The following is a 21,253-nucleotide window of genomic DNA, read 5'->3' on the forward strand; positions in this document are numbered from 1 at the left end:
TATTAATATGCTGTTAATCCATAGAGGGGGTTATTCTATTTCCATTCAATTAAGTTTGAATGCAGATTCAGCCCACACACTGCAACACATTTGCATCACATTGAAATGTTTGTCATGATTTACTTTTTTCACCGGAGGCCACATGTAGAAGAACAGAAGAAGATGCTAAGCTGATGGAACAAAACATCAACATATTTGCTTTGTTTTATAATTGACACAGCAAATGAGTACAGTATCTAACATCTCATCAATAATAAATGCATTTTGATTGTTTTTGGAATGGGGCGAGGGCCAATAAAAAACACGCTCAAGCTGCAGGCCGTAAATGGCCCCCGGGCGGCACTTTGCACACCCCTGGTGTACAGCTTGCATAGCTGTACATATTTACACGCAACCATTATTGTCTAAATTGCTGGCAATGGAAATTAGAAGGAATATAATTGTCTTGTCTACAGTCAAGCGTGGTGGTACTAGCATCCCGGGCCAGGGCTGCATGAGTGCCAAAGCTACAGAGGGAGCTCTGGTCCGGGTAGCCCTGTCAAACAATTAATGGCTTACCCCAACACAGAAATACTGTAGACAGATGGCAACACAAGTGAGTAACAAGATAGTTGTGTCTTGCCTGCAATTAAGTACAATATGTCTTGGGCTGCATGAGTGCTGCAGGTACCAGGGGAGCTGCAGTTTCTTTTTGTGAGAAAGATGCCAACATGCACTCTGGGACTTTGTAAAGCAGGGCATGACTGGTTATAGTGGCTCTCTGGCTGTAAATATCAAGTGTGCAGACTGGCTTAATGGTTACAAAGACATGTTGGTTTCACATCTTGTGGACATTGAGCAGGTGTGCGCGTGTGTGTAAGTGTGTGCATGCATGTGTGTGTGTGAGTGTGCGTGCGTGCACCTTTATTCTTTGTGTGTTTGATGATGTAACGAGACACTTAAAGAGAGCAAACTCCACACGCACTTCAGCACTGAAGAAAGTTGTACCTGTCCAACTGGTTCTCTTCATAGCGCTCCACCGCCCTCACACACACACACACACACACACACACACACACACACACACACACACACACACACACACACACACACACACACACACACACACACACACACACACACACACACACACACACACACACACACACACAGACACCCGCACAAACGCACGTTCACATACACTTAGGATGGACTTTATGACTATGTTTTTAGTCAGAACCTAATGCTCAAAGCTTAAATTCTCTACTTTCATTCTTTAATTAAAGCAGGGGTGTCTAAACTTTTTCAACCAAGGGCCACATACTGAAAAGTCAAGTATGGGTGGGCCATTTTGAATTTTTTTTTTTTAATGTTTAAGTATATTAAAGTATAAGTATATTATTATTATTAGTTTATTTATTTACTATTATTATTTTATTTATTTATTTATTATTTATTTTATTTATTTATTTATTATCAGTTTTTTCTCATTACATTCCAAGTTTTTGCTCTTTTTTCTTAAATTTTTACTGTTGTTTCCCCCCTGTTAGAATATTATATGAATAATGATAATATGACTGCGTAACGGCATAAAGTAGGGTGTAAAAAAATTAGCCTGTACAAAAATATTAATGTTGAGTTACACCTTTAACAGTGTTTATTATTGTTGTTGTAATTTTTCTAATTAATTAGTTCATACGTTAGTATCTTTAAATGTTTCAATTAACTAACCAAATTTTGTTTGTATTTTTATTGTCTTTATTTTATTTCAAGAGTTTCGAATATTCTAAACTTGAAAATTCAAAGTATGCAGGAGCCATTTTGATACAATATTTTTTTATTTAAAAAAATGCTACAGATATTTTAGCTATTTAGAGACAACACTTTGTGTCAGATCCATGTTATATGTGACTAAATATATTAATACTAAATATTAGTTTGGAAAATTTCAGCTTTTTTCTGATGAAATACCGATTTTTTTTGCTTTTTTTATTTGTATTTTTTTTACTGTTGTTGTTTTTTCGACAATATGCTGCGGGCCAACAAAACTCGGCCAACGGGCCGGAAATGGCCCCCAGGCCACACTTTGGACACCACTGAATTAAAGGAACTCCAGCCGAGTGATTTCTTGTGGAGAGAAGTCCAGTAGCTGAACGAAATTATACTATAGTAGGCAAAGTTACAGACATGCTAACACTGACAGCCAGGGGAACCTCACTTCATTAATTTCCAGCTGTTTCTAATATAGCTTAAATGCTAATGCCATATTTTCATTACAGTCTTAGCTACAGGTGTTGGGTCAGGGGCAGGGACAGCACTACACCTATTATGGAAAACCAACTTTTCTTATCTTTTGGTACTTGATCTTGTGTATTTAGTGTTTGAATAAGTCCCAAAAATATGAAATCAAACCATGAAGGCATTAGAGGCACGCAACCGGGTCCATCTTTCCAAACACCTATCAAATGTCTAGCTCCATCTTTTGGCTGCCAAATCATAGCCTGAATGCAAAATTATTTTGGCGATCATTTGTAAGTTGAGCTGTTTGTACTTCTTGTTGCGGCAATGCAGCTGCACTTTGTAGCCTATAAGCCTATGTCACAATGAATCATTTCTTAAGTTATGTTGTGATCCAAAACAATACTGCTAATGCATAGTTGTCTGTGTCATGATCCGCTGCCCGCATAATGATTGTTTAGTTTTTGACTCCCTCAGTTCCTGTTTTGAGCACCCCTGAGTTTGTGTTTTAGGGTTATGACTGCAGATTGTTTTCACCTGCCTCTGATTAGTGTTCGGGACGCTCACCTGCTCCTGGTCAGATGAATCAGAGAGCTACTTATTCCCTGCTTTTCGCCACACTCAGTCTGGCTTTCTTATTTGCTTCCATTGAACAGTTACGTTTGATGATTCCCTGCTTCTATGATTCTGGATTCCTGTTTATATGCTAAGCTTTCGCGCTAGCTAGTTCCTTTGCTCCCGTGCGATCGGCACGCGTCTCTTTTGTTTGGACCTTTTAGTTTTGTATTGTACGTGACTTATGGACAATTAATCATATTCTTACCTGCACCTTGCCTCCGGAGTTCCGTCTGCATCTTGGGAGAACGACCATGCGGCCCAGACGTGGCAGTCTGTTTTCATTGATTATGCATATAGAAAAATGCACATGTTGCATTTTGGATGTATTGTCTGGTTATGGTTATACATTTGTGCCATTGTTGCTTGTGTTAGACCTAACTATTTTGGTGAATATTCATTGGTCAAATTCAGTTAAAACTACTTTTACATCGAACATGTTTGTGCTGTGTTTCAAAACTGATTTTTTTGAAAAAATGAGAACTGAAGTCATGAAAATAAATGTTTTTCTTAGCCACTCCATGTATCTCATGCCACACTTCTAGCAAAAGCTGTATAAAAAAGTTACAAAATTAAACGACAGTAGTACATAATCGTACAGTACAACACTGGTTTTCACTGTAGTATACAATAGTAAAGGAGAAATTAGAGCACTCGTTCTTCTGGTGGCCCAAGCTTGACCATGTGGTAGTAATTAAAATAAATACAGTGGAATCTCAATTCATGAACTTAATTGTATCTTGAAAATGGTTTTAGCAAAAGCTGTACATAAAAGTTACAAACTTAAACGACAGTAGTACATAATAAGTTTGTTTAGTAAAGTAGAGTTCCCCATAAGAATCAATGTAAACATGAACAATTGGTTCTAGCCTCAACAAAGGTCCCTATTTTAGTAAAAAATTCACTTTTTAAAACATTATTATGTATTTATATACAGTACATGCTAAAAGTTTGGACACACCTTCTCATTCAATGCGTTTTCTTTATTTTCACGACTATTTACCTTGTAGATCACTGTCACTGAAGGCATTAAAACTATGAATGAACACATGTGGAGTTATGTACTTAACAAAAAAAGGTGAAATAACTGAAAACATGCAGCTGAGATAGGCTCCAGCACCCCCCACGACCCCGAACGGGACAAGCGGTAGAAAATGGATGGATGGATGGATGTTTTATATTCTAGTTTCTTCAAAATAGCCACCTTTTACCCTGGTTACTGCTTTGCACACTCTTGGCATTCTCTTGATGAGCTTCAAGCACACCTGTGAAGTGAAAACCATTTCAGACGACTACCTCTTGAAGCCCATCGAGAGAATGCCAAGAGTGTGCGAAAAAGTAATCAGAGCTAAGGGTGGCTATTTTGAAGAGACTAGAATATAAAACATCCATCCATCCATCCATTTTCTACCGCTTATTCCCTTCGGGGTCGCGGGGGGCGCTGGAGCCTATCTCAGCTACAATCTGGCGGAAGGCATTTGGAGCAAGGGAGGCAAGGCCAGAGACAGAGGGACAAAGGAAGAGGATAACAGGAAAAACAACAATTGAATGTTTTTGTTTTTTTTCTCATTTTTCAGTAAGCAGAATTATGCAAAAAACAGAAACAAACATGGTGCTTCACAATGTCTCGTTTTCACTTTTGCAGTTTTCTCACAATTGAAGTTGTCCTTCTGTCCCAGAAATAAAAATGCTACCATCCTGTTACGTTCAATAAATCAACCAAAACTGAACGGACAAGCCAACAAAAAAAATGTCGCTACACAATTTTTTTCCACTTTTTGGGGTTCGATAAAGTTGTGTTCCAACTGCAACCTCCACCAAAGAATACAAAGTTTTACAGTCCTGTCTTATATCATACTCAGTCAACCAGGAAGTGACTAACACAAATACAGCACTACACATGTTATCATGTTTGCTGTGGTCAGTCAGTTAGTTAGTTGGAAATATAACTCAAAAAGGTTATGGGCGGATTTTGATGAAACTTTCAGGAAATGTCAAAAATAGGATAAGCAACAAGTGATTAGATTCTATTGGACTATATTACTTTATGTGAAAATTAGGCTGAACTTTTCTGTGTGTATATGCTTGCGGGCCCACCTCCACCCACAGAGACAAAGAGAGTGAATGACTGACAAAAAGGGTTCACTCTGTTTAATTTCTGCTATAGAACAAAAGCGCCCAGGTGCTGAGATCGATGCAACTTGTAAGAAATAAAAATAATTAAAGTCCTGGGCCCTCATTTAACAAGAGCTGGGTGGATTTCCTACTAAAAATAGCCAAATCCAGAAAATAAAAAATCCATACAAGTTCGTACACAAGTTAAAATTTAGATGTATGTAAGTGTGCGCATGTACAAATCCAAGCAGATTTGTTTGTTACATCACAATCAAGGTGGAATTGATCTCAGGAGTTTGCTTGGCATGACACGACGAGACCACGTCCAGGTTACGCCCCCTTATGAATTTTTCCAATCATTTCGGTATTTTGGATCGAACGTGGAGATTAAATGAATATTTTTTACTAAATAGGTGTATTCAGGTTAGAGTTGGATCCGAGCTGTGGAGAATGTACCACGTTTTTTTTCTAATGATCAATGATGAAGGCAGCTTTGAGCCTTCATTATACGCAGATAAAGGCGGATCTTGAAAATGTGGTGGAAATGTTTGTCATATCGCCAATAAAATTAAATAAAAAGTATGGTGGAAAAATTTTGTTTTTGGGGGGGGGGGGGGTTAAGTTTTCAGTGGGGAAGACAAAACAATAATGGTCATGTGGAAAAGTAGAGTCCTTCCTCCCATGACAATGTACGGCCAAGTAAAAGAACAGGTAAATGAGTTCATGTTTTAGGTAACGTGAATGGACGCTAGGCTAACAAGGAATGCTCATGTTGCCAGAACTGTTTCTAATATTGAATGTGATGAGATATATGGCAGGAGTAGAGTGGAGCGCCAGCAGAGCAGCCATGAAAAGGTTTTATATAGCAATGGTAAGGGCCATTTTAGATTATGGATGTAGTGTATATGGGTCAGAGGCAGAGGCAGAGTGTTAAATAAATTGGAGCCAGTTCAGACTCAAGCACTGAGACTGTGTTGTAGAGATGCAACACAATCTCTCCCAACCGGCGTGGCGCGGCTGGGAGAGTGACCGTGTTATCAACCTGAGGGTTCCTGGTTCAATCCCCACCTTCTACCGACCTCGTCACGTCCGTTGTGTCCTTGAGCAAGACACTTCACCCTTGCTCCTGATGGGTCGTGGTTAGGGCCTTGCATGGCAGTGCCTGCCATCAGTGTGTGAATGAGTGAATGTGGAAATATGGTCAAAGCGCTTTGAGTACCATGAAGGTAGAAAAGTGCTATACAAGTATAACCCATTTACCATTTAAGACAACTCCTTTTCCTGCACTACCGGTGCAGTTGGCGCAGATGCCATTGCAGTTGAGGAGTAAGCAATTGACTATGCAGTACTGGGTTAGTCTTAGAGGTCACTCTGAAATACAGCACCGAACAAGAAGGGTGATGTTACCGTGCTGGGAGAGTGAGGGAGCTGAATATAAATGTTTTGCATGGAGGAGCAGGAGAATAGCAGTTTTCTTTATTGATACCTTTAACAGTTACTCCTCAATGTTTTTTCCCTGTGGCTTCGGTGGATATATGGCCTCGGAAAAAGGCCAAAGGTCAAGGGCTTAGTGGAAGTGGGGCAGTGTTGGTCGAAGACCGTTTGAGTACAAAATACAGTAGATCCATTCTAAGGATGTACAGGCTTTGCTTTTGTAGGACCAAAGCTCTGAATTGCAGTTAAGGAAAGAACAACAAATCACAGCAGCACTACAGTGGGTAAAAGTGTACCAGCTAAAAAGGGTGGAGGTCTGCTCCGACTCAAGGTCAGCGTTAATCTCTATTAACAATTTTAGGTTGCAAAGCAGACAAGATATAGTTAAAGACATATATGAAATATTGTTCAGGCTTGAGAGGGTGAATACCAACTTAAGGTTCGTATGGGTTCCAGGCATTAAGGACAATTAATTGGCAGATCAGCTGGCAAAGCAGACACTAATGCTAGAGCAGCACAAAAAGCAGTACAGAAAGAGTGGGTCACTGACCCACTCAGTGATGAGTGACCCACTCATCACTGCTGATGAGTGGGTCTATTCAGGTCTATTTTCATACAAAAAGCGCACCGGATTATAAGGCGCATTTATTTCTAAATTTAAAACACTATCTTGTGGTCTGTCTACATAACATGTAAAGGTGGTTCTTTGGTCAAAATATTGCGTTATGTTTTACAGACCATCTTCAAGTCGCTTTCTGACCGTTGTTTAGAATATAAATATTTTTAGTAAATAATAATAAGAAAAAAAAAATATCTCATGGGTATTACATTCAATAGATATTACACTAATTTGCTTTGTTGACTGTAACACAAAGCAAAGATATGGATGTCTTGTTCAGATAGCTTACCATGTATTGATCGACTTCTATTAGTCTTAGCATCTCGAATGCACAACATGTATCAAATTGGCCCCTGCAAACTTATATTTCTTCTGCATGCTACCCTTCCTGGAAAAAGTTTGGACACCCCTGTCTTACATCATCTTCAGTCAACCAGGAAGTGTTCCTTTGACATTTGGACGCACGAATGAGCAAAAATCACTTTTAATGCTTTCTCCCAGTTCCATTATAGTTAAATTGAGAACTAATTGTTAATGCTATTTTAGTATGAATTTATTTTTATTGAACTGTAATTCAAAAAAAGCTTGACAATCAAGCTCTGAAAGAGCGTTACGTGCCATCACACAAACTAAAAAGAAGCTTGTGGCAGGAAGCTCTCACCACCTCTCATCAGCCAGCGCCCGAGTGTAGTAATGATGTCATCCCCTCTGATGCACTCTCTCTCTCTCACACACACACACACACACACACACACACACACACACACACACACACACACACACACACACACACACACACACACACACACACACACACACACACACACACACACACACACACACACACACACACACACACACACACACACACACACACACACACACACACACACACACACACACACACACACACACACACACACACACACAAATCAATGCGTTATCCTTCACAGCTGCCCACACACACCAGAACACTGCTGACACACAACAGCAAGAGGTTACAAAAGGTCACACACATTGCGACACAAATGCATCTGATGTTATGCACACACACGCACACGCACACACACACACACAAACTGCTTGTAGCAGTACACACTTTTTTTTAGAAAAGTGTAAATGTCCCATACAGTATATGTACGCTACTTGTAGACTTTCTCATGCTATCAACTGACAAGGTGTCTCCAAACCTTTGACTGGTGCTGACCATATCTTGATGGGTGAAGGAGAGACACACACACACACACACACACACACACACACACACACACACACACACACACACACACACACACACACACACACGATAACATTCCGCCACATCACACTCCCCCCTCCCCCTGTGGAATGATAGTTATGTGGAAGCGGAGGAAAGTGGGGCTGCGGTCGAGGAAGGCATTTCCCGTATGTTACGACGACACACACACACACAAATATACACACACGCACATTTGCACGTACAAAGCAACGCTGCATTCTTCTGCCTCGGCCAAGCTAACAGCTGTCAGACACGACGTCAGCCTGCAGAGCATTCATTTCATGTGTCGGTGGGGAAGTGACAGGAAATGTACTAGTCAATCTTAGCAAGTTGTAAGGTGAAGCGGATGATGATGATGATGATGATGGCAGTTTTAGGCCATTTTTACACTAAGTCGTTTAACCCCTTTAACCAAGGGTCCCCAAACTACGGCCCTAGGGCCGAATCCGGCCCCACAGCATCCAAAATCCGGCCCACGGGAAGTCCCAAGTTAAAAAAAAAAAAAAAAAAACTTTAATTTTTAATTTTTTTTAATTGTATCTTTCCTTTCTAATCCATTTCATACCGCTTGTTACTCTCGGTGTCTCCTAGCTGCTCAGGCAAATCATATTGTCTAAAAATGAATTTTCCCATCGATAACGTGACAATGTTAAATGTTGATGAACATCAATGTTAATTGATGTTAAATGACAAAACGGATTAACTCGCTGGAATATAAAGACAATGTATATATATATCTATCTATCTATCTATCTATCTATCTATCTATCTATCTATCTATCTATCTATCTATCTATCTATCTATCTATCTATCTATCTATCTATCTATCTATCTATCTATCTATCTATCTATCTATCTATCTATCTATATATATATATATATATATATATATATATATAGATAGATAGATAGATAGATAGATAGATAGATAGATAGATACAGCCCGGCCCTGGCCAAATTTTTTAACCCAATGCGGCCCCCGAGACAAAAAGTTTGGGGACCCCTGCCTTAAACAAATAATTATTTGACCTGAGCCCCGTTGCAGCCACACTAAACCAGCGTTTAAGGTCTCCCTCCTCGGACAAATTTTTACACGAGTAAGTCAACCGTGTAATTCTTCAACCTCCGGCACTTAGCTGTGTATGGACTCATTGATCGTTTACAAAGTGAGTTCGGAGAGGAAGTGACGCCAGAAAGGCCGCGCCCACATAGGAAGTGGGGTTAAATTAAGACAAAATAATCTTGTCACAAACACATACCATTAGTTATGTCCTCATTTTGGTGGGGAAAATCTTTGCTGCTCAAGCTGGCCTCCACCGGCGATGGGTAGCACTCCAAAAACCATGACAGAATGTCCCCGTATTTTGATGGCGAGGACTCCCAATCAACATTGCTCGCCGCCATGGAGGTTTTATATTCTTGAGTAAATTTTAAGAGTAACTCCACCTCGTCATCAGACCACACAAATAATTTTCTCTTCTTCACAACAAGAGCAGCCATTTTCTATACCGTCGCAGATAGAAAGAATTATGGCTGGGCTATATATCGAATACATTCGATATATCGCGGGTTTGTCTCTGTGCGATATAGAAAATGACTATATTGTGATATTCGAGTATACGTTCTCACGCAGTTGCTTTTAGCTGCGGGCATTACACTGCAGGCGTTTGTCACTCTTTCGTGTGTCTCCTTCTCACAGAGTGGTAAAACAAGCGCACCTTCTTACATACGTCACATACTTACATACATATGCAACGTCACACGTCCTCGCCAAGCAGAGAGGTAGCTGCAAAGTAATGTTAGCTGTGATGCTAGCAGAGTGGTGCGAGTGGTAATACGAGAGAAAGAAGTTGCGAATCTGGTAACAAAATAAGGAAGAAGACCTAAGCATGGGGTCCATCGTCTGGCGGTGGTTTGGCTTCAAACGGGAATATGTCGAACAGACAACCGCAATTTGTCAAGTATGCGGCAAAAGCGTTGCTACAAAAAGTAGCAGCTCTACTATCAATCAATCAATCAATGTTTATTTATATAGCCCTAAATCACAAATGTCTCAAAGGGCTGCACAAGCCACAACGACATCCTCGGTACAGAATATAATACTATAACTAATGTAGCATCATTTGAAAAGTCACCCGCTAGAGAATGAAGAGTGCTTGAAACTCCGCATGTCAACATCTCCGTTCGGTGCCACACCAACAAAATGCCCAAGCAACTATTTCCAGATCAACACCGTATGAAAAAAATAGTCAACAACAGAAGGAGATAACGTCCGCAGGAACCTACCACATAGCGAAGGACATACACTATTTGACTTCCTATTATGCAGCTCATTTTTATTTGACAGTTATTGAAATATCTTGTGTGACATCATGCACTAAAGTGCACTTTATTTGTTTTAAACCATTGTAGTGGCGTTCTGTACAAACAGTGCACTTTAATGTAGTGTTGTTTTGATATGTCATCTTAGTGACACCATGCACAAAAGTGCACTAATAGCTTGTTTTAAAATGTCTCTGACAATCTTGCACTTTCTGTTTTGAAATGACATGAATGTTTGTGCCACTGCTTAATAACTGTTTAATAAATACAGTTTTGGTAAATTGACTTAGTTGTGATTTCCCTCTCTGCATGAAAGTTTAAAATGAGCATATATTAATGCAGTATGAAGAAGAATGTTTTAATGTAGACACATAGAATCATCATACTGCTGATGCCACTACATATGCATCAAGTTTTCATTCAAGGCTAAGGCAAAATATCGAGATATATATCGTGTAAGGCTGAAACGACGCGTCGACGTAGTCGACGTCATCGGTTACGTAAATACGTCGACACCGTTTTTGTGCGTCGACGCGTCGCATATTTACGTCACACTACCGTCATGGCGAAGCGCAAAGCAGACGATCAAAGCAGACGATGCGAGCGAGGGGGAAAAAGCAGCCAAAAGTCGTCAATAGTGTGGGAGTATTTCAATAAACGGCCTAATAATGTTGTTGTATGCACACTGTGTCGAGCGTAAATGGCCTATCATAGCAGCACAACGGCTATGAACGAACATTTGAAAAGAAAACCATCAACCATCAACTAGTCAATCGTCCGCACGAGTATACGTTGTCATCATTACACAAAAACATGAATGTGTCATTTGTATCTGCTAGGGGTGTAACGGTACGTGTTTTGTATTGAACCGTTTCGGTACGGGGCTTTCGGTTCGGTACGGGGGTGTACCGAACGAGTTTCTAAGCTAAAGCTAAAGTCTTAACAAGCTGCTTTGCTCCTTCTGCCTCTGTCTCAGCACGCAGCATTGTCCCACCCACACAACCATCTGATTGGTACACACAAAGCATTATCAGAGCGTTATCAGCCAATCAGCAGTGCGTATTCAGAGCGCATGTAGTCAGCGCTTCAGCGTCGAGCAGATAAGTGTTTAGCAGGTGAGCATCAGGCAGCGGACTCTCCCCAAATGATAATAAACACCTCCCAGTGTCACGTGGGGGTCGCATATTTATGCGGGATCGTTCCTCCAGTGCAACACGAACACTCCGGACAAAAACGTGAAGGTAAGAGATGGTTTAATTAACATAAATCATAGCCAAACAGAAAACGAGCAAAAGAAAAGCGTGCCGAACGCACGGGAAGCTAAGGCTAACACTAGCACAAGAGTCTGGAACAAGAATACAGAAAACGTGACTGATGCTTACCGCAAACAAGGAGAACAGGACGAGTGAACAAAAAAGGCAGGTTTAAATAGTGTCAGTGATGGCAAACAGGTGCGCGTCGGGAACACAAGTGGCAGGTGAAAATAATAAGTAACCATGGTGACGAAACAAACTCACAGGTGCACAAGCAATAACAAAAGGAGTCCAAAACTAACAGAAAACACAAAAACATGATCCGGCCCACGGATCATGACAGTACCCCCTCCTCAAGGACAGATACAAGATGTCCAAAAAAAAACCCAAAAAAAACAAGCAGGGTCAAAAGTCACGGGCGGGCGGAGGGAGGACTTGGAGTTGGGTCGCCAAGCCAATGTCCCCGAATCCACCGAGGCAAAGTCAAGTGGCGGCGGCGAGTGGAACGTCGCTGCAGCCGGCGAGGAGGGCGACCAGGGAATGGCCACATTCGTGGCCAACGGGGAGGTGGGCGCACTTGGCGAGGCGGACGACCACGGAGCGGCCACATCCGTGGTCGACGGGGAGGTGGGCGCATCGGCGCCGTCATGGCAGGCTTGGACGCAGTGGACAAGGCAGGCGTGGTAGCAGGTACAGGCGGCGAGACAGGCGTGGTAGCAGGTACAGGCGGCGAGTCAGGCGGGGTAGCAGGTACAGGCGGTGAGTCAGGCGTGGTAGCAGGTACAGGCGGCGAGTCAGGCGTGGTAGCAGGTACAGGCGGCGAGTCAGGCGTGGTACCAGGTACAGGCGGCGAGTCAGGCGTGGTAGCAGGTACAGGCGGCGAGTCTGGCGTGGTTGCAGGAGCAGGCGGCGAGTCTGGCGTGGTTGCAGGAGCAGGCGGCGAGTCTGGCGTGGTTGCAGGAGCAGGCGGAGAGTCTGGCGTGGTTGCAGGAGCAGGCGGCGAGTCTGGCGTGGTTGCAGGAGCAGGTACCGGTGTCTGGCGTGGAGCAGGTACCGGTGTAGGTACCGGTGTCTGGCGTGGAGCAGGTACCGGTGTAGGTACCGGTGTCTGGCGAGGAGTAGGCGCAGGTGCCAGCCGAGGAGCAGGCGCAGGTGCCAGCCGAGGAGCAGGCGCAGGTGCCAGCCGAGGAGCAGGCGCAGGTGTCAGAGATGGTGGCGTCTGCAGGCCCACCGGAGATGATGGTGGCGTCTGCAGGCCCACCCGGGCAGAGGTTAGCCATGAGCATGGCGGAGGTGGTCTAGCCGGCGGTAGCGGCTTAGCATGCCGAAGGACTGGTGGTGGAGGACGGGCTGGAGGTTGCGGCTTGGCAGGCCGAAAGACTGGTGGTGGCGGCCGGGATGGAGTTTGCTGCCTGGTTGGGCGCAGCTGAGGCACCCCACCAGCACAGCTCCCGGACCCAGCCCCCCCTCAAGGGGCGGATACCAGACGCGCTCCTGGTCTGGAACAGTCTTTAAGGGTGGGTGGCGGGAGGTCAGGAGGGGGGTAGAAGCCTCCCCTTTAAATTGTCCAAATTGTCTTTTTGTATTCCCCACCTGATTTTGTGTGGGTGAACAAAAAGAAAATGTCCGTGACTTGGGCGGGGCTTGAATTTTCGAGAGCGAAACAGAATTAGGAAAAAAAAAATCTTGGCCCATGACGTCATCAGCAGGCGGCGGCGTGACGTCATCAGCCCCGGTCTCCTGCAGCTGACTGGAAGCCCAATCCATGAACTGCTTGGCAAAATCCTGAATCGGATTACCTAATTTTGGCGGCGAGGAATACTGGTCTGGGTGCAACTTGCTTCGGTCCGGGGGAGGAGCTTGCGGGAGCGACGCATCATAACGGCGAAACGAAGCCTCTTTGGCTGGCTTCTGTTTTTGCTGACGCGGTGGCGCGACAATGTCCTCGGGCCATACGGAGTTGAGTGGGATCAACTTTCCATTAGGACCCCACATCAGGTCCTGGCGCTCCAAGGGGGAATAGCGGAGAGTCTCCGCCTCCATTGCCTCCAAATCTAACCACATACCTAAATCCAGCTTCTCGAAGTTCGTGGCGGAAGAACTGTATGCTGTTCTCCTTCTGTCACGTGGGGGTCGCATATTTATGCGGGATCGTTCCTCCAGTGCAACACGAACACTCCGGACAAAAACGTGAAGGTAAGAGATGGTTTAATTAACATAAATCATAGCCAAACAGAAAACGAGCAAAAGAAAAGTGTGCCGAACGCACGGGAAGCTAAGGCTAACACTAGCACAAGAGTCTGGAACAAGAATACAGAAAACGTGACTGATGCTTACCGCAAACAAGGAGAACAGGACGAGTGAACAAAAAAGGCAGGTTTAAATAGTGTCAGTGATGGCAAACAGGTGCGCGTCGGGAACACAAGTGGCAGGTGAAAATAATAAGTAACCATGGTGACGAAACAAACTCACAGGTGCACAAGCAATAACAAAAGGAGTCCAAAACTAACAGAAAACACAAAAACATGATCCGGCCCACGGATCATGACACCCAATCAACTACTAGTAACATCACTATGAGCCTGTTGACCTTCTAGAAACTTAAACTGTAGCTCAGCTCACTCGCAGTCCTGGCTTGAGGTGAAGGCTAATTACCTCTCAGTTCCAGCCACATCGACCCCTTCTGAGCGCCTATTTTCAGCTGCTGGGAATATTGTAAACAAGAAAAGAAGCAGAGCATGTAGACATGCTAAACTTTCTTCATTACAACTGTTAGTCACTCACTGGAATGAGTAGAATTGGTTATTGTGTACTGCGTTGGACTGGATGTTTATTTTGCACATTTTAAAAGCAATACTTTAATGTTTACAGTGCTCCAGAATATTTAGATTGCACTTTTTTGTATTGGATGTTTATCTTTATTTTTGCACATTTTAGCAAATAAGCAATACTTTCACTTTTGTTGAAATGTTTACACTGTTGTTACAGAATATTTCGTTTTGCACTTTTTTGTATTGGATGTTTATCTTTATTTTTGCACATTTTAAAGCAAAATAAGCAATACTTTTACTTTTGAAATGCTTATACTATTGCAGAATATTAAGATTTGCACTGGATGTTGACTTTTATATGTGCACATTAAAACGCAAATAAGCGACTTTTAATTTTGTTAAATGTTAAAAGTTTTAAATGTTTACGATGTTACAGAATATTTAGTCATGTTGTTGTCAATGTTGACTGAGTGGCCATACTTCTTTTTTTTTGTAAATAAAATCCATTCCTTTTAAAAAAGACGGGCCTACATTTATTTTTTCATCTTCATTTTGAATAAAAAAATAATCGGTAAAAGGAAAAATAATCTATAGATTAATCAAAAAAAAATCTATAGATTAACCGATTAATCGAAAAAATAATCTATAGAATAATCGATAGAAAAATAATCGTTAGCTGCAGCCTTAATATCGTGTATCCATCCATCCATTTCTACCACTTGTCCCTTTTGTGTATCGTGACGTGGCCTAAAAATATTGAGATATTAATAAAAGGCCATAACACCCAGCCCTAGAAAGTATACACTTCTAGGTCAGAGGTGACTATATGACGCACGCATTTTCCGCGCATGCATACTAGGACGCGTTGCGCCGGCGGACGGAGGGAGGCGGGGGTCTTAAACGGTGGCATTGTCATGTGTGGACACGGATAAGTTAGAGGTGATTTACCCTGAATAACCTCATCCGACTTAGTGCAAACAGGGCCTTAAAGTCTTACCTCAACAAACTTACTAATATAGTCATAAACAAATCTATGAAATTATACATGAAAATGTGAGTCAAAGATACAGCCTGCTCTTTTTAAACACATTTTTCCCAGTTCTAAGGCACTTATACCGACAATTATAAACAACGGGGGTATGGTGGGATACATGGTGGTCATTTACAGCCATGTCTGCCTAGTTCCAGTAGTAGTAGTTTTAGGTTTTTTTTTAGCTCAGTTTAGACTGACAACTACTTTTCTGATGCGTTTTAGAAAACTGGACTGTTGGAAATAAGCCACTTGGCATAGACAATCCCGAACTCAAAGTCTAAAGTACACAAAAAAACATGGCAGACGACCTTGATTACAAAGCATTAGAGAGGTTCATTAGAGCCACTGCGAGTCCAGCTTGTGTGTACGCTTTGCTTGGGAGTGTCCCACTGTTCTCAGATTTCCTGAAAGCAGCGTTAGTACCAACAAACTTCTCCAAACAACTGGTGTTTAATGTTGTGTTTAGTGACCTATCCTGTCCTGTAAGACACCACGTGTGACATATGTTATCATTTCCTAGCAGGAATTAAAACTCCTCATCCACCCTCCTTTTTTCCCACATTTTTATTCGTCCACCCCCTGCTGTGTCTCTTCAGCTGACTCAGTGTTGTCCTCCCAGCGTATTTCTATCTGCCTCTTCTCCGTTGCCATCTGTTTCGCTCTCTGTCGCTCGGTCTGCTTTGTCTTTCTTGTCTCCTCGCTCCATCTGTCCCGCCGCTCGCCTCCTCTCCACTTCCACGCTCTTCCTTGCACTTCTCTCGCTGCGTTTACATCCCCTCTTTTCGCGTTTAGTTCCCTCTCTTTTAAACGCCACGCTGGATGCCTTCATGATCTAATTCAGTGCCTTGTTTTTAATGAATATTTACGCCGACTACACTACTGTATTTTAATGTTGTTCATTATGGAAGTACTTGGAGATCCAAGTGTTTTCTGAGGTGGTACTTGGTAAAAAAAAAATTGGGAACACTGATATAATACAGGGCACAGGCATACTTGCCAACTTTGAGACCTCCGAATTCGGGAGATGGGGGGGTAGCGGGGGGTGTATATATTTTCAAGTATTTCTTATATATATATATAAATAATCCGTTCATGAATGCATATATCTGTTCGGCTACCGTGTTCAATGGAGAAGTCTGATCTACAAAATGTGCAGGCAGCATACCCCTTCCCCTTCGAGCTGTCCTGGATGAACTGAAATTGATTTTTCCAATCATTTTGGAACTTGCAAGCGTACTTCTTCTTCTTACTCGTCGTTGCCATGTCTCTTCTTCGTTCTTCTGCTTCGTCTCTGTTATGTTTTTGGACATTACTACTTGCCGTAGTTTTGAAGCAATGCATGATGGGAATCTGGATGTTGTGTGTCAGCGAATTAACGTGCCGGCTGGAATAAACACATGCTGTGAAATAGCTCCGTGCCTGCCTACTTTATGGGTTATAGATAAACCTATGAATAACGGAGACATATATAATAGTCTCCTTTTCAGGTGAAAGAGGACGCTAAAGGCAGTGCCTTTAAGGCACGCCCCCGATATTGTTGTCAGGTTGGAAATCGGGAGAAATTCGGGACAATGGTTGCTCTGGGAGATTTTCGGGAGGGGCAATGAAATTCGGGAGTCTCCCGGGAAAATCGGGAGGGTTGGCAAGTATGGGCACAGGGGTTAGTGCATGTGCCTCACAATACGAAGGTCCTGGGTTCGATCCCCGGTTCAGGATCTTTCTGTGGGGAGTTTGAATGTTCTCCCTCGTGACTGCGTGGGTTCCCTCCGGGTACTCCTCCCACCTCCAAAAACATGCACCTGGGGATAGGTTGATTGGCAACACTAAATTGGTCCTAGTGTGTGAATGTGAGTGTGATTGTTGTCTGTCTGTCTGTGTTGGCCCTGTGATGAGGTGGCGACTTGTCCAGGGTGTACCCCACCTTCCGCCCAAATGCAGCTGGGATAGGCTCCAGCACCCCCGCGACCCCAAAAGGGACACGCGGTAGAAAATGGATGGATGGATGGATGATCTAATACATCCAAAATGCTCAGTTTTGTCTCTCTCATGTGACCTAATGCACTCTCAATTGAAAGCAACTACCTTCATTAATGTATTGTTTAAACTTGCATTATCATCCTTAAAAAGCCGTTTTTTAAATGGGACTCTTAAATTGATTTTTGGCCGCTTCTTGCACAGGCAAAGACGCTCTGGTGAGACGCTTTATAGGGCTTCTGCGACAACAACAGTGTCAATGTCAGACAAGAGCAAGTATTAAAGAGCTTAAAAGGGCCTTCTGATGATTCGCAATCCAATTTTTGGCAGCCCTTAAACTGTCACGTCATCAGAGCCTGACTGTGTTTTTACTTAACGTTTAGCGCCATCTGGTTTCCCTGACGCCAATATTGTTTGCAGATGCAGTTTTAGTGTGTGAAATCACCAATCATTGTCACGCTTTGGCTCCCAAATGACTGTCAGATGTGTGTAATTGTGATTGGGAACTTCCGCTTCCCTGGCGCTTTTTCCGCCCTGCTTATGCATTGCCGACGTGTTCGCAGCATGAACTTGTCTTGTTTCCGTCCACCAGGGAGTGCCGAGTGCCTGAGTCAATACACTGCATTCTGGGATCGTCTGGAACCCTCTCGATGGGCCGCACCAACTGCTGACCAACCAGGGGGGTATTGAAGGAGCTTTGTATTGAATGAGGTGAGCCTACACAATAGTTCTGTTTAAAAATGTGCCTTTTCAAGGACAATAATTGTTCAAGATAATTTGTTTAACAATACAGCGAAACACAACCCATTCAAAGACGCTAGCCAACCTCCGATTTGTCATAAAAGCCGTTTCTTATTCATAGAATCATGAAAATAGGAATAATCTGTTCCATGGTCTAACTGTCACCATCATAAAACCCTAAGAATGATGTTTGGAGTCGTATTTTAACATACGTAACCTTTAAATTGTTACTTGTTCTTAACTGGCAGCCATGTTTCTCAAACAACTTTCTGGTCATTAGGCTTAAAACCCTAAAGTTACAACTACGGGTGTCCCAAATCGACATTAATATCATGTATCTGTTTGATATGAGCAAAAAACAAATATCAGCTTATGCATTAAAAATCTCCCGATACAAGCAGTCCTGCAGCGTGGTTACTTATGCAAAGCTCAACAGTGATTTACAAAAGGTAAACATGGTTATGGCATTACTTTATTCCCAACATGCATACAATTACAATATGGTACATCGCATATTTCCAGTTTCTCATTACAGCGTGGTCCGAAAAGAAGTTGGAAGAATCGGAGCTTATTCAATCTTACCCCTTTCCGTTTCATAGCAATTTCTAACATTTTGTTTGTGCTCAATCTGTACAATCAAAACAGAATCAAACAGTGGATAAATAGATACATAAATTAAACTAAAAAACTCCTTTGTCCAACACGCCATTAGACTGTACAACTCCTCTCTGGGGGGGAGGGGGGTACTAGAATGACGGGGGATGCAAAACAATAACAGTGTAATACGTTTTCATAACATGGTCACTAATGCCTAGTTTCTCTTGTTATATTCTTATTTTACTGTTATATTTGTATTCTCATTGATGCTTTTTGTTTTTATTCTACTGTAATATTTTTCTATTTTGTTTCCATTTATACCCCCATTATTTACTTTTTTAAATTCGATCTCAATTCTGTACACTTCTGCTGGAATTTTAATTTTCCTGAGGGAACTCTCCTGAAGGAATCAATAAAGTACTATCTATCTATCTATCTATCTATCTATCTATCTATCTATCTATCTATCTATCTATCTATCTATCTATCTATCTATCTATCTATCTATCTATCTATCTATCTATCTATCTATCTATCTATTAGTAAATAAAAACAAATAAAATAAGGTTCTCATAAATAAATAGTAATTAAGTTGTTATAGGCGACTAGGAACTAGCAGCTACACAACCGCTAGGCATATGGGTCAAATGCAGAGGACAAATTTCACCACATCTAGTGTGTGTGTGACAATCATTGGTACTTTAATCTTAATTAATCTTTAATAATAGTATACAATCTAGACATACGTATTTAGTGTCCTTAATTGAACAATATTGCAGTTTAAAACAGCACGTATGATAGTAATGATAGTTTCATATTGCTTACACATACAAGGTCTCCAAAGGAAAAGCGTATTAAGAAGTATCCAGTAACAAATGTGTCCGCATCATTTAACCTACTGCGTTATCACCTTAACCTAATTAATTATTGTGGCCACTAGGTGTCGCCAGAAAAGCAGTTACCACTCCACTTCAACTAAAGACAGCATACATCCATTCCAGACTGTTTATAAAAAAAATAGGTTAGTGTTTTTCATACCCACCATTGTTCTCTCATTGAGTAATTTCTCTAAACCAAGCCTTTTTTAACATTCCACACTACAAACTATGTGTGATTTGTGCTGTTGTTGTTATTGGTTCAATGTAAGTATTAGCCAGTACCCAAGGCTTCAATATCGGCATCGCATCGAAAGTTATATGGAGACACCCCTAGTTACAATAGGTGTTTTGTAGAACTGTGTGAGAAATTTACAGTCAATCTGATATATGTCTTTTTATAACAGTACCAACATGTGGTGTATTTTTCAGAAAAATAATAGGACAAACAACAGAGGAGGGGTGCATGTTTTGACCATTTATAAATAAATGATAAATGGGTTATACTTGTATAGCGCTTTATACCTTCAAAGTACTCAAAGCGCTTTGACAGTATTTCCACATTCATCCATTCACACACACATTCACACACTGATGGCGGGAGCTGCCATGCAAGGCGCTAACCAGCAGCCATCAGGAGCAAGGGTGAAGTGTCTTGCCCAAGGACACAACGGACGTGACTAGGATTTATGATGCTTTTGTGTGTAGCGCTTCAGGAATAGAAAGAGTTTGCTTACACAAATAAGTACATCTAATGGTTAGCTTTGGCTGTGCTCTTACTAGAGTGGAACTACTTCACAATTTGTTGCAATTTTTCAATCATACCTTAAAGGCCTACTGAAACCCACTACTACCGACCACGCAGTCTGATAGTTTATATATCAATGATGAAATCTTAACATTGCAATACATGCCAATACGGCCGGGTTAACTTATAAAGTGCAATTTTTAATTTCCCGCTAAACTTCCGGTTGAAAACGTCTATGTATGATGACGTATGCGCGTAACGTCAATCGTTGAAACGTAAGTATTCGGACACATTGTATCCAATACAAAAAGCTCGGTTTTCATTGCGAAATTCCACAGAATTCTGGACATCTGTGTTGGTGAATCTTTTGCAATTTGTTTAATGAACAATGAAGACTGCAAAGAAGAAAGCTTTAGGTGGGATCGGTGTATTAGCGGCTGACTACAGCAACACAACCAGGAGGAGTTTGACTTGGATAGCGGACGCGCTATCCGACGCTAGCCGCCGACCGCATCTATGATCGGGTGAAGTCCTTCGTCGATCGCTGGAACGCAGGTGAGCACGGGTGTTGAGCAGATGAGGGCTGGCTGGCGTAGGTGGATAGCTAATGTTTTTAGCATAGCTCTGTGAGGTCCCGTAGCTAAGTTAGCTTCAATGGCGTCGTTAGCAACAGCATTGTT

General features: G+C 42.1%; 1 protein-coding gene across 1 annotated transcript in view; it reads left to right on the plus strand.

The window, feature by feature from the left end:
• The window catches only part of atxn1a (ataxin 1a), a 189,793-nt gene that overhangs the window by 123,310 nt on the left and 45,230 nt on the right, over positions 1–21,253 (plus strand). The window contains exon 5 of the mRNA XM_062056594.1: positions 18,205–18,323. The gene's annotated coding sequence lies outside the window, so the exon portion shown is untranslated. The remainder of the gene's footprint in view (positions 1–18,204; positions 18,324–21,253) is intronic.

Source organism: Entelurus aequoreus, linkage group LG08 (genome assembly GCF_033978785.1).
Source record: "Entelurus aequoreus isolate RoL-2023_Sb linkage group LG08, RoL_Eaeq_v1.1, whole genome shotgun sequence".
NCBI lineage: Eukaryota > Metazoa > Chordata > Actinopteri > Syngnathiformes > Syngnathidae > Entelurus > Entelurus aequoreus.